The sequence below is a fragment of the Mauremys mutica genome, chromosome 2 (genome assembly GCF_020497125.1).
Source record: "Mauremys mutica isolate MM-2020 ecotype Southern chromosome 2, ASM2049712v1, whole genome shotgun sequence".
NCBI classification, from domain to species: Eukaryota; Metazoa; Chordata; order Testudines; family Geoemydidae; genus Mauremys; species Mauremys mutica.
The window spans coordinates 185376611-185391842 of NC_059073.1; positions in this window are offsets into that span (position 1 = coordinate 185376611).

Below are 15232 nucleotides of genomic sequence, written 5' to 3' on the forward strand. Positions count from 1 at the left end.
GGTTCTGGGGCAAGTTCCTGAATTTTTTCCCAGTAGCTGGTGTGCAGTGATTAAAAAGTAGGGAACAGGGGGAGGAGCAAACGAAATGGATCACATGGGGCTGAAACAGTCAGAATTATAATTATATTTTAGGTTTTTAGCTCTTAACTGATCTGATATGAGGTAGAGCTCCTTGGATGAGTAGTTCTCAGCTGTTATTGTTTAAAGCAGTACTCCACATTTTGAATATAGCAATAGCCCTGTTTTTGCAGCACTCAGGGCTACGCTTTGATTTTTCTTGGCTGACTACAGCAGAGAGAAAATCTATATGATAGGTCTTCCTCACTTGCAGGTATTGCCCAAATTATAGGACAACACTGGGAATTCTTGGACTAGGAGAGATTTAATTAAGGCAACAAGCACTGCCAACATTTTCCCCCATGTGATTTACCTAAGAGGGACAGCAGTGCTCAAATGTAATGGTTAGAACCCTTGGATAGGCAAGGAGCGCTTCATTGGATTGTAACTCTGATTCCATAACCTCTCCCTACCTCTACTTCAGAATATCCTTTTCAACCATAGTCTTTCTAAAGAAATTCCAGTTAAGGCTGTAATGGGTTCGGTCACAGAAATTGTCACTAGATGTGCTGGGATACCAGTGAGAGCAAACCCTCCTGCCAGAGAAGGCATCCCTCCACTCCCATCGTGCAGAATTAAACACTCCAGTCAATTACAGCACAGATGAAGAGGTTGAGCCATGCCTCCCTGCAGTGCACAGAAACTAAGATTCACTTAGCCCAGAGTTTTCTCAGTTAACAGGGACTTTCCCATCACCTAGTATTCAGTCAATCTGGGAGCCTAAACCCCAAATATATTCATTTTACTCTGTATAAAACATATACAGGGTAAACTCATAAATTGTCTGCCCTCTATAACACTGATAGAGAGATATACATAGCTGTTTGCTCAACCCCATTTTAATTAATTACTCTGGCTTAATTAATAAGCAAAAATGATTTTATTAAATATAAAAAAGCAGGATTTAAGTGGTTCCAAGCAATAACAGACAGAACAAAGTAAGTTACCAAGCAAAACAAAACATGCAAACCTAAGCCTAATACATTAAGAAACTGATTACAGATAAATATCTCACCCTCAGATGTTCCAATAAGCTTCTTTCACAAACTGGACTGCTCCTAGTCTGGGCCCAATCCTTTCCCCTAGTACAGTTCTTGTTAGCTCCAGCTCAGGTGGTAATTAGGGGATTTCTCATGTCTGGAACCTCCTTTGTTCGGTTCCACCCCTTATATAGCTTGAGCACAAGGTGGGAATCGTTTGCTTCTCTGGGTCCCACCCCTCCTTCTAAATGGAAACGCACCAGGTTTAAGATGGATTCCAGTATCAGGTGACATGGTCACATGTCCTGTGAGACCCCAAACCTTCATTCTTCCTGGCCTGACTCACAGGAAGGCTTGCAAGTAAACAGAGCCATTTACAACCAATTGCCCTAGTTGATGGGAGCCATGAAGATTCCAAACCACCAGTAGTGGCCCACATTTTGCATAATTACAATGGGACCTCGGAGTTATATTTCATATTTCTAATTTCAGATACAAGAATGATACAGTTATACAAATAGGATGACCACACGCAGTAGATTATAAGCTTTGTAATGATACCTTACAAGAGACCTTTTGCATGAAGCATATTCCAGTTACATTACATTCACACTCATTCGCATATTTTCATAAAATCATATGTAGTGCCACATCAGAAAGGCTTTTCCCAGTTGCAGGTATGTCATCATTATAACTTCAGGTAATGTCTCTCTCAGAAATGTATTCATTTACTATTTCCTTAGATTTATACACACATCAATTCAAAAGAAGTGCCTATCCCTTGCTCTAGGCACTCCTTGGTAATTTTAAGTATACAACCTTAAAATAGGCCAGAAGTTCTCAAACTGTGAGTCAGGACCCAAAGTGGGTCACAACCCCATTTTAATGGGGTCGCCAGGGCTGGCTTAGACTTGCTGGGGCCAAAGCTCAAGCCCGAGGGCTTCAGCCCTGGGCAGCAGGGCTCAGCAGGGCCATCCTTAGGCATGTGCAGCATACGCAGCTGCATAGAGCACCATGAAATTTGGGGCACCTGCGTGCTGATACATGGCAGCACCAGTCCCAGCAACCAGCCCTGTCCCTCAGGAGGCCCTCCCTGCAAGGGGCAGGGCCGTCCCTAGAGGGGCGTGGGGGCCTGGACAACTCCCTCCACCCTGCCTCTTACCCTTCTCCCTGCTCCGCCTCCATTCCACCTCTTCCCCCAGTGACCCCGCACTCACCAGCTGCGGCAGGAAGCAGAGTAACCTGGCCCCAGCCCGCTCTACTCCGCCAGCTCCCAGCCGCGGTGCTCTGCTTCCCGCCGCCGGTGAGTGCGGGGAAAGAACTGCCCCCCACACTCACTGGCGGCAGGAAGCGGAGAGATGTGGCCCCAGCCCGCTCCGCTTCCCTTAACCCAGCCCCAGCCATGTCGCTCAGGTTGCAGAAAGGCTGCCCCCGGCTCTCACAGGCATCGGGAAGCGGAGCGCTGCGGCTGGGAGCTGGTGGAGTAGAGCGGGCTGGGGCCGGGCTGCTCCTCTTCCTGCCAGTGCTGGTGAGTGGGGGATTCCTTCCCCCAAGTCCCTTCCCCCCGAGAGAGACAGCTGGGGCCGGGGAGAGGGAAGCGAAGTGGGCTGCTCCTGGCCTCCCACTAATCCCCCAGGCCACTCTGGGCCTGTGGGGCCCCCAAAAGTGCCCCCCCACAGCTTCTGCCTCCCAGACCCTGGGGAGGGGGAAGCCTGGGTCCCTACACGGCCCCCCCTCAGGGGGGCTGCATAGGGCACCCAAATGGCTGTGAATGGTCCTGGGGCTCAGGTTACAGGCCCCCTGTCTAGGGCTTTGGCTTTGTTCCCCCCCGCCACACACACACCCAGGATGGCAGGGCTTGGGCAGGCTCAGGCTACGGTCACCCATCCTGGGATCCTGTAGTAATTTTTGTTGTCAGAAGGGGGTTGCTGTGTAACCAAGTTTGAGAACCCCCAGTGATGAGCTGCCAAAATCTTAACAACCGGTTCCCTATAAAAAGTTCTGATTGAAGGGGGTGGGGGGAAGGGTCGGGGGGAGACATAGTCGTGGGGCCTTGCCGGCAGCTCAAAGCAGCAGAACGACTCAGGAGCCCAGCTGCTGGCCACGCTGCAGGTCTGCGGGAGCGGCTGGGGGGAGACAGCCTCGGGGGACCAGGGCAAATTGTTACTTCCCCCCCCGCAGCCCCGGAGCTCGCAGCCCCCCCCCCCCCCAGTTTACCTTGCTGGCAGCCCAGCACTCAGCTGAGCTGCCCAGCTGCTGGCCATGCTGCAGCTTTGCGGGTGGGGGAAGCGGGGGAGGGCCCGGGGAAGACATTCTCATGGGGTCAGGGGCCCCTGCAGGGCCCAGGCCAATTGCCCCACTTGGCCCCTCCCCGGCCAGCCCTGGATCTTGCAGCAGCCCCCCAACCTTGCCGGGCCGCTCAAAAAGCGGCGGCAGGACAACTCCGGAGCTCAGCTGAACTGCCCAGCTGGTGCCAGCGGCTGGCCACGCTGCAGCTGGGGGGAAGCGGGGAAGGGACCAGCTGGGAATCCTGGTAGCAACTGGATGGTCCGGCCCGCGGACTGGGGTTGTTTGCCCACCCCCGGCCCTTTAACAACCGGTTCTCCACAGAGGTCTAATTTTAGCAACCGGTTCTTGGGAACCAGCTCCAGCTCACCGCTGAGAACCCCTGAAATAAACTATACCCAGAACTAGCCTTCTGTCATGAATAAGCAAACAGCAATAACCTTGCAGCAAAAAACATATTTAAGATTTTTGAAAACTCTCACAACATTTCCCCCTTCCTCTTCCCCGTGCTAAATACCATGGATCGCTAGTGGGATGTGTGCACTTGCAAAGGGGATTGGCAGAGAACACACTCCTGGGTATCCTTCCCTGGGGAATATTTCTAAAATACATTTCTTGGGACAATCTGGTCCATTCCCAAGACAAAATGTTAGCTCCTCAGAAATATTTCTCCGAACCCCATGAATAAGTAACCTTGAGCAAGGATGAGGTAGCAGGATTCAGAAATGGGAGGTCTAGCTTCACAAAAGCCAGGGAAATCATCCCAACCCTTCTTTCATTTTAGTGGCAGAATTTAAACTTGGAGATCCAATTCATCACTGATCATTTGTGTTTTGAGTCAGCATGGGTGAAATGAGATCTGAAAAGAATGCTGTCATTTTTATTATGTACAGCAGAGGACACTGTTGGCATAATTCAGAAGTGACTACTCAGATGAAACAGATTGAATGGATAGATATACAGGAAGTAGGAAACCGATGAATACTAATTCAGCAGTTAACTCTTAATTCATGCTGCCTATTAGGGAGTTATTCTGAAGTTACAGCTGAACCTTTGTAAACAGCTATAGAAAAAGAGACTGACAACTCACAAGACAGTTCCACTCACAAGACTGAATAGAAGAGGGAGTTGAAGTATAGTTTTGTCAATGCCTCACCTCCAAGCAGTATGTAGAAGACAAGAAGGTATGTAGATGGAGGGAAGTAACAGTTAGTGAGTAAATAGCTATAGTGATAATTAATAATACCTGGTATTTCTTAGCACCTTTCATTCTGGAATCTCAAAGGAAATTATAAACAAGAATATATCTTGTGAGAGAGGCAATTTCCCAATGTAGCAAATGAGGAAACTGAAGCACAGAGAGATTAATTGACTTGTTCAAAATTATACAAAGTTGGATAAGTTCTTTTGTCCATATATCTTGTACTATAAACACAAAAGGGAGGCTTTGAAAATGGAACCCCAAATTAACTCCTGACCTCAAAAGACGGTGATTCATCTAGATTAGCTACTCTGGAGAAGAATTAAATTCCATTTACTGCTGAATACAGAGAGGCCGTATCCCAGGCACAAACTAAAAATAAAATACCGAATCAGCCTAAGGATAGACAGCAGAAGAAAGCTTAAATGGAAGGAAAAGTCTATGTTGAAGCCATCTATCCAAGCTGCATACTGGAGCCAAAGATTTTTTTTATATATATTCCTGACTTCAAGCACTTTACATTTTAATTTAATTAACTAAAGATGGAAATAAATTGCTGCATTTCATATTAAGATCAACTCTTTCTGGAGCCATCCAGATTGTCACAATTGTTCAAAGCAAAAGGATAGATTGCACAATCTAGAATCTTCACTAGGGTTTCATCCTTTCTCTGACTCTCTTGTAGCAGGACATATAAGGATGTTTGCATAAAACCTTCCTTTTCTCCTAAGAGTCAGGCGAACAGCCAGAGCCAGTTAAGTACATCCTGCCCTTTCATCATTAAACTATTCACTCAAATCATACTATATAAACATGCACTGTGATTGATATATGGATGTAATCAAGTTCCAGGTTTTTTGAGTGAAGGGAGAGCTGTAACTAGGCAATAAGACACTCGGGGGTATGTATTAACTCAGGTGTGTTGAGAGGCATGAAGCTTTAGATTAATTTTAACATTATGAACAGTGTATTAATGGGCCATTAATATATGCCCTGGAGTGTGTACAGCTTTTATCCATAGCATAAAAGTAATAAAGCACATTCCTAGTAATAAATAATGTTAGCATTTTAAAGATGTAAACACCCTTTAAAGCATCAAGGCACCATAAGGAAATCCTATTGAGAACTTTTGGAAAATGCAAGTTTAAGCTTGAATTTAACAGCAGCAAATGGGCTGATTCACCTCCCTGCTCCAGCAGGAGCCACTGTCTCTTAAGGAAGATTCACCTCTAGGAAGGACAGGCAGTGTTTTCATTACTTATTCACCCCCGTGGCTTCCATGGGGTAGTGCAATGTTAAGGGGGCTAGAGAAATCCTGCTGAGAGAGGGATCCAGGATGACCCACTAGTTCCATCCCCTTGAAAGGCTACACTAACAGGAGCCTGTGCTAGAGCTGGGATTTAGCTGGGCACTTTGATGTCGCCAGAGGCACTGTGCTTTACACCCTCAGCCAGTAAAACCCATTGCTGAATCTAGCTCAAGTGTCAATAAACAATGCTTACGTATTTTATAAACACATTAAACAGAACATTGCCAAAGACCTCAGAGTTGTTAAAAATGTAATACTGTAGCTGCCCTCCTTCTTGATGAAAACTAGGTGTCACTAGTGGTTTAGATGTGGCTGCAGTAATTTCATTCCCATCTCTTTTCTTTTGCTGCAGTATTACTCAGTTCTGGTAGTGTACAAGGTAAATGTGACAAATTTTTTGTTTAAAACAAAAAAGTCATTAAAAATTATTTACTGAACAGCTTGGGCCAAATTTTGCTCTCCGTTACAATGATGAACATCCAGAGTAATTGCACTGATTAAAACCAGTATAACTGACAGCAGAATTTGGCTTCTTATTTATTGCTGGAGGGTGCTAATGTGGTAAATTTCCATAGTACTTTTTCAGTACAAACAGTATAGTTATATACATAATTACACAATTACACATGTGATCATGTAATTAAAGGCTATATTATAATGCATACACACAACAGAACTGAATTAAGGCTGCACTGGCAACCATCATTCTAGCATTTCCTAGCTTTTGATTGCTTGACTTTGCAATCTTATTAATGTTCTTTTAATGTGGGTTCTTGTGTGTAATTTCCTATGTTTAAAAAAACAACAACAAATTCCATCATGTGGCATCACATTAACACCCGCATGGTTCATCAGCAGGGTTCGGACCTTTCAATCCACTGCACTAAGCTTTGCCATTTGAGCCAATGGTGTAACTGATAGCAGTAGTAGATTGTCATCCTCTATGCGGACCAGCACTAGCAGGAGATGGAACACTTTGCCAGTGGGTTTCACAGCTATTTGCTGACAGCAGAGAAATGGTGAGTCTGTAATAATGGGTTCCATTCCAACATGACTCCGTCCCCTCCAGACCTGTCTCTTCCATACCCCTGATTCTTCATCCCAGTCCTATTCTCCTCACCTAGTCAGTCCCAGTTGTCAATCCTTAGGCCTCTCATCCCAGATCTAGTCCCCTTGCCCAGCCTGTCCTAGACTCCTGTTTTGGGTTCCCCATCCCAGTCTCCCCCAGTCTCAGTCTCCTTGCCCAATCTCAGTCCCAGTTTCCCTCTTCACCCCTCCCACACAGCCTCCAGTCCCCTCACACAGGCTTCTTATCCCAGTCTACTCACCCTGTCCCCCTAGGTCTGGCTCTTGTCCCCTCTGTTTGTATGAGGCCTCCTCCTCCTCCTCACTCCCTGGGCATGAGCAGGGAGGTCATTGAGAGCACAGAAGAGAATAGTTTCCCTACTCTGACTTCCAGTATCTGACTCCATAGGTACCAACTTTGTGGGTGCTCTGGGACTGGAGCACCCATGGAGAAAAATAGTGGGTGCTCAGCACCCACCAGCCACCGGCTAATCAGCTGTTTGGCCAGCCCTACCGATCAGCTGTTTGGTGGCAGGCGGGAGGCACTGAGGGGAGGGGATGAAGCCGGGGTGGGAAGAGCTGGGGCATGGCCTTGGGGGGAGGGCTTTGGGGAGGAGCAGGGGTGGAGCAGCCATCTGGAAAGAAGAAAGTTGGCGCCTGTGCCTGGCCCCAGCCCCAATCCTCAGCAACCAAGAGCTGCTATTCCAGGAATAGTCCTCAGCCCACTGCAGCCCCAGGCTAGAGCATACTCTGTGCTGGTGGAATCTTTGGTAAATTGAACTGTGAAGCTCTAACAAGTCTATACTGAGCATGTGCAAGCTGTGATTTTTCAAAGGCTTATAGTTTGGCCACATTTGGGCAGATTTTCATGGGATCAGCAAAATGTACATCCCTGACTCAAAGGCTGCCCTTTGCCACATTTCAAGTCCCTGCTGCAAAGCACGAGACCACTAAAGCTTCTGAAAAACAAAGGTCAACAGAATTTTTTACCATGGACATGACAATGTATTTTTCCCTAGCCTCATTCTTAGAAACAGCCAAACTGTTTTGACTGAAATTAAAATAAATAAATATCAGCCTGAGGCAAACATCCAGCATGGAAAATTTCAGCCCAAACAGTTAAAGTTTGGCAATGATATAAGCAACTAAAAACAGGGTCTTATAATGGGCCAAGTAAGGCAATCTTAGGCCTGGTCTACACTAGGACTTTAATTCGAATTTAGCAGCGTTAATTCGAATTAACCGTGCACCCGTCCACACCAGGAAGCCATTTAATTCGACCTAGAGGACTCTTTAGTTCGAATTCGGTACTCCACCCCGACGAGGGGAGTAGCGCTAAATTCGACATGGCTATGTCGAATTAGGCTAGGTGTGGATGCAAATCGAACTTACTAGCTCCGGGAGCTATCCCACACTGCACCACTCTGTTGACGCTCTGGACAGCAGTCCGAGCTCGGATGCTCTGACCAGCCACACAGGAAAAGTCCCGGGAAAATTTGAATTCCTTTTCCTGTCTGAACAGTTAGAATCTCATTTCGTGGTTGGACATCAGGGCGAGCTCAGCAGCACCGGCAGCGATGCAGAGCTCTCCAGCAGAGGAGTTCATGTAATCTCTGAATAGAAAGAGGGACCCAGCATAGACTGACCGGGAACTCTTGGATCTGATCGGAGTGAGGGGCGAGGAATCTGTGCTTTCGGAGCTGCGCTCCAAATAACGGAATGGAAAGACCTACGAGAAGGTCTCCAAAGCCATGAGAGACAGAGAATACAGCCGGGATGCAACGCAGCGCCGCGTGAAAATCAAGGACCCCAGACAAGGCTACCAAAAAATCAAAGCGGCAAACGGACGCTACGGAGCCTGCTACCACTGCCCCACCAGTGACCATGGACTCTGATGATGGGACAGTGTCGACGGACAGTTCCTCGGCGATGTTCGCGGACGGGGAAGATGAGGAAGGGTTTCTGGAGGACGAGGCAGGCGACAGCGCTTACAACGCTGGTTTCCCCAACAGCCAGGATCTCTTCATCACCGTCACGGAGATCCCCTACCAACCCTCCCCGGCCATTAACCCGGATCCTGAATCAGGGGAAGGAGCAGTCGGTAAGTGCTTTAACCATGTAAACTTTTATTCTTAATATAACAGGAATCTGAAGTATGTGAAAAGGAGGTCTCTCTATATATGGGGATAGAACAGAAATCCTCCTGGGAGATCTCCACGAAGCTCTCCTGGAGGTAATCGAAAAGCCTCCGCAGGAGGTTCCTGGGGAGAGCTGCCTTATTGTGTGCTCCGTGGTAGCACACTTTTCCGCGCCAGGCTTTCATGAGGTACTCAGGGAGCATTGCCTCCCCGAGCACGGCTGCGTAGGGCCCTGGTTTGTGCTGGCTTTCACGCAGCATGCACTCTCTATCTCCTTCAGTGACCGTCCTCAGGGTGATCTCGCTCGGAGACTCCTGCATCTAATTAGGGGAATTACTGTAATGTTACGCCTGGTCCAAAGTATTTTAAAAAAATCTCCGGACAGACGGCATAGCAGAGACTCAGCACGCTGCTGCGTGACGAGCGTAATGGAAACCCAAAGAATCAAATGGATGCCCATGGAGGGAGGGGGGACTGAGGACGCAAGGTATCCCACAGTTCCTGCTGTCTCTGAAAAGGATTTGCATTCTTGGCTGAGCTCCAAATGCTTCTAGGGTCAAAAACAGTGTCCGCGGTGGGTCAGGGCATAGCTCGGCAATTTACACAGCCCCCCAACCACCCCCAGAAGTGACAGGGAAAACAATCCTCTCTTGACTCTTTTACATGTCACCCTATCTTTACTGAATGCTGCAGATAGACGCGATGGTGCAGCAATCAACACCAACATCCTTGCTCCCCCCACGCTATGGATGGCTGATGGTACAATAAGACTGATATCCATCGTCATCATCAGCCTATTGGCACATGGGGCAGTGCAAAAGGGCTGGTAACCATACAGACTACCATCCGTTAGGTCGATCAAGGGCGCCTGGCCCTAATTTTTCCTGGTAGATGGTACAATATGGCTGATAACCATCGTCATCATAGCAATAGGGGGCTGAGCTTCATCAGCCCCCAACCCTTCATGTGTAAAGAAAAGATTCAATTGCCCCTGGACTAGCAGCAGGATGCTGGGCTCCTCTCCTCCACACTCCTTAATGTCCTATCTGGACTATCATAGCAACTGGAGGCTGCCTTCCACTCATTTCTCACTAACAAGTCACTGTGTCTTATTCCTGCATTCTTTATTACTTCATCACACAAGTGGGGGGACAATGCTATGGTAGCCCAGGAAGGCTGGGGAAGAATGGAATGAACAGGTGGGGTTGTTGCAGGAGCACCCCCTGTGAATAGCATACAGCTCATAATCTATGCAGGATCTGACACAGAGCAGCTGTGCTCTCTGGTTCTCTGATACAGTGGTTCTCTAGTACACTTGCCCATATTCTAGGCAGGACTGATTCTATTTTTAGATACCAAAAAGGAGGGATTGACTCAGGGAGTCATTCCCAATTTTGGCTTTTGCGCCCCTGGCTAAGAGCAGCCAGGGGCACTTATGACAGCAGCAAATGGTGCAGTGCAAAAGGACTGCTAACCATGCCCATCTTATTACCAATTTATGGTGTGGTAGATGGTACAATATGGCTGGTAACCATCTCTGCTGTCATGCAAAAGCAAAAGCATGCTGCTGTGTAGCGCTGCTGGACTGCCTCTGTCAGCGGCATCTAGTACACATACGGTGACAGGCACAAAAGGCAAAACAGGCTCCATGGTTTCCACGCTGTGGCGTCTGCCAGGGCAATCCAGGGAAAATGGGCTTGAAATGATTGTCTGCTGTAGCTTTCCCGGAGGAAGGGATGACTGACGACATTTACCCAGAACCACCCGCGAAAATGGTTTTTGCCCCATCAGGCACTGGGATCTCAACCCAGAATTCACAGAGACAGATTAGACTGTGTTCATTCTTCGCAAAAATTTATCTTGGCAAGGAATTCACTCCCTTTTTCCCATCACACAGCTTGGACTGTCTCCAGACCCGCCACAGCATCCCCCTCACAGAGGCTGGCGCAGATTAGGCGGCGAAATAAAAAGACAGGGGACGAGATGTTCGCTGAACTTATGGGGTGCTCCCGAGACGACGCGGACCAGCAGAGCCAGTGGAGGGAGACCCTCTCTCTGTACCAGCGCTCACACAGCGAACGGGAGGAGAGGTGGCGTGAGGAAGACAAGCAGGCGACTCATACGCTGCTTGGACTAATGAGAGAGCAAACGGACATGCTCCTGCACCTTGTGCATGTTCTGCAGGACCTCCGGCAGGAGGACAGAGCCCCCCTGCAGTGTATCTGCAACCGTCCTCCCCCGCCACAAAGTCCCATACCCCCCCTCACCCAAAATAACCAGAAGGAGGGGCGCCAGAGGCCGTGTAAACTGTCACTGCACCCCAGAAGAGTGCTCAAGTACCCAAAACTCTCATACCCTAAATTTTGAAAAGTCCTTTCCTTCCCGCCTCACCCAAGCCCCCATCCCAGTTTCATCCCCGAACTGTTGATAATAAAAAATACTTTTCTGTTAATTACTGTTTCCATCATGTTCTTTTAGAGGAGACTGTGTTTGAAGGGGGGGAAGGGGGTTGGTAATTTGACAGGACAATCACCTTTACCAGGGTACAGACATGGGGGCAGGATCAGCAGCAGGTCACACACACACTGCACCCTGGTCGGTATGGGAGGTGGTTTGCAGGTTCTGTGTGGGTGGGGGGGTATGTGAGTTTGTAGCGGGGGAGGTGGGTTACAGATCTCATGCAACGGTCCCTGTCCTGGACCACAGAGCCACGCAGCAGAGGAATCTGTATCCGTCCTCCCCCGCCAAAAGGCCACATAGCCCCCGCACACAGAGTCCCAAAAAGGAGGGATGGCAGGCTCCGTTGAAACATCCAGTCCAGCACTGCAGACTGCTCTGGGAGCAGGAGCCTGTCATTCCTCGAGTTTACAGGCGGTCTTTATATCACAGCACACCCTACCCAGCACAGTCCGTGTCCCAGTTTCAACCCTGTAACGCAAAGTCATCAATAAAGAAATCTTTGTAAAGTTACAGTGGAACATGTATTTTATTTTTAAAGTGTGTTGGAAGTTGGGGAAGCAGGGTGGGCGGGGTATGTAACTGCAGATGCTAGTCAACAGTCACTTGGTAAAGAAACAGGGGCAGCTTCAGCTTCTCTGTAAAGAAACTGAACAGTCACAGGTCACGCTGCTCACTGCTCGCTGGTACTTGAAGAGTTCCTTGTCGCTGTGCAAGGCGCCTGCATAGGGCTTCACGAGCCAGGGCATTAGTGGGTAGGCTGGGTCCCCGACGATCACTATAGGCATCTGCACATCCCCAAGACTTATTTTGTGGTCCTGGAAGAAACTACCTTCCTGCAGGCGTCTAAACAGACCAGAGTTCCTGAAAACACGTACGTCATGAACTTTGCCTGGCCACCCGACGTTGATGTTGGTAAGACGTCCCCCATGGTCCACCAGTGCTCGCAGCACCATTGAAAAGTAGCCCTATTTCTCAGCAGCTGACTGTGGAAGAGGTGGACGATAAGGTGCGAGGAGTTGACAACGGCCATAACTGCAGCGGGATCCGTGCTCAAAGTGCTGTGGCGCCCGCGCTGTCACTGAGCAGAAAAGTGCACGAACAGATTGCCCGCACGCGCTTTCAGGGAGGGAGGGAGGGCGTGATTGACGGTTCAATGATGACAGTTACCCAAAACCACCCTCGACACATTTTCCCCCCCAGCATGCATTGGGGGGAAATCCCAGTATTCCAATGGGCAGCGGGGAGTGCGGGAACTGTGGGATAGCTTCCCACAGTGCACCGCTTCCAAAGTCGACACGGGCCCCGTTACTGTGGACTCACACAGTCGAACTAGTGTATTTAGTGTGGATACACAACTTCGACTTCACAAGGTCGATTCCACAAATTCGAATTAAGTTGATTCAAAATAGTCTTGTAGTGTAGACGTACCCTTAGGGTTGGTCTACACTGAAAGCTTACATCAGCATAGCTGCAAAATCCACACCCCTGACAGATGTGGCTATGCCAAGCCAACCTTTGGTGTAGACAACACTAGGTCAACAGAAGAATTCTTCCATTGACCTAGCTACTGCCTCTTGTGTAGATGAATTAACTACAGTGACAGGAGAATCCCTCCCATCACTATAATGAGTGTCTACACTGATGTGCTACAGCAATGCAGCTGTAGCATTTTAAGTGTAAATATAGCCTTAATAATAAGTTGTACTACCAGCATCACCTATAATAAAAGTATAGAAGCTAAAGATAGGAATGCTTGGTGTGCTTATTTGCATATCCTTCCCCTTTTTTGGATTATATTTAGGTGATGAGATTTGCCTTTGGATTAATGGGTAAATTTCTACAACTTCAAAGTGGAAACATACTTTTCTTCATGGAAGTTCTTAGCCCAGCATCAAGTGGAGATCTGTGCATCAATCAATAGGATACTCTTAGATAGGTAATAATTGGAGATATACCAATCTCCTAGAGCTAGAAGGGACCTTGAAAGGTCATTGAGTCCAGCCCCCTGCCTTCACTAGCAGGACCAATTTTTGCCCCAGATCCCTAAGTGGCCCCCTCAAGGATTGAACTCACAACCCTGGGTGTAGTAGGCCAATGCTCAAACCACTGAGCTATCCCTAATATATCCCTGGAATAAGCCTAAGATTCTGATCTAAGTTACACTGGAGTAAAATTCAAAGCAATTCTATTAACTGAAATAAGAATCTGTTTTATAGCCTATTATTTTAAATGTGGAGAAGTACATTCTCCAGATAGTGCTGTCATAAAGAGATAGTTAAGGGTTAATGTCTCTTTTACCTGTAAAGGGTTAAGAAGCTCAGTAAACCTGGCTGACACCTGACCAGAGGACCAATAAGGGGACAAGATACTTTCAAATCTTGGTGGAGGGAAGTCTTTTGTTTGTGCTCTTTGTTTGGAGGTTGTTCGCTCTTGGGACTAAGAGGGACCAGACATCAATCCAGGCTCTCCAAATCTTTCTGAATCAGTCTCTCATGTTTCAAACTTGTAAGTAATAGCCAGGCAAGGCATTAGTCTTATTTTTGTTTTCTCAACTTGTAAATGTTCCTTTTTTTGCTGAGAGGATTTTACTGCTGTTTGCTGTAACTTTAAACCTAAGACTAGAGGGGGTTCCTCTGAGCTATACAAATCTGATTACCTTGTAAAGTATTTTCCATCCTGATTTTACAAAGATAATTTTTACCTTTCTTTCTTTAATTAAAAGATTTCTTTTTAAAAACCTGATTAATTTTTTCCTTGTGTTAAGATCCAAGGGGATCTAACAAACTAGAACTGGCTAGGCTGAAAGCAACAGAGAAAGACAACGAACATAAGAGACGGATGGAACTAAAACAATTAAAAATAGCCAGGGAAGAAGCGGCCCACAAGAGAGCTATGGAAATGAAAGAAAAAGAGATGGAGATGAAACAAAAAAAGAAGGAGGAGAGAAAGAGAAAAGAAAGCCAAAGAGGCTGACCACCAGAGGGCTATGGAGCTCCAGAGGGAGGACCACAAGCAGGCCCTGGAATTAGCAAGGGCTAAGCAGGATGTACCAGCCAACCCTAACAATCCTTCTCCAGGTACTGTTTCCCATCCCAGAAAATTCCCCACCTACAAGGCAGGTGATGATACTGAGGCCTTCTTAGAAAATTTCGAAAGGGCCTGCCTTGGGTACAGCATCTCTGCAGACCAGTACATGATAGAGCTGAGGCCACAGCTCAGTGGACCCTTATCAGAGGTGGCTGCTGAAATGCCTATGGAACACATGAGCGATTATAAACTTTTTCAAACCAAGGCCAGAATCCGAATGGGGCTAACACCTGAACATGCCCGTCAGCGGTTCAGAGCCCTAAGGTGGAAACCAGATGTGTCATTTACCCGACACGCCTACCACATTGAAAAGAATTGGGAGGCCTGGATATCAGGAGCAAGTGTTAACTCTCTGGAAGAGCTGTCCTTCCTAATGCAAATGGAGCAGTTCTTAGAGGGTGTTCCTGGGGAAATAGAAAGGTACATCCTAGATGGGAAGCCCACAACTGTAACCGAGGCAGGGGAGATTGGAGCCAGATGGATGGAAGTGGCAAAAAAGAAAAAAACTACTAGCAAGAGGAGCGAATATCAGAGGGGGCAAACCGAAAATAAACCCTATCACCGGGGGCAACCCAAGACCCCACCTACA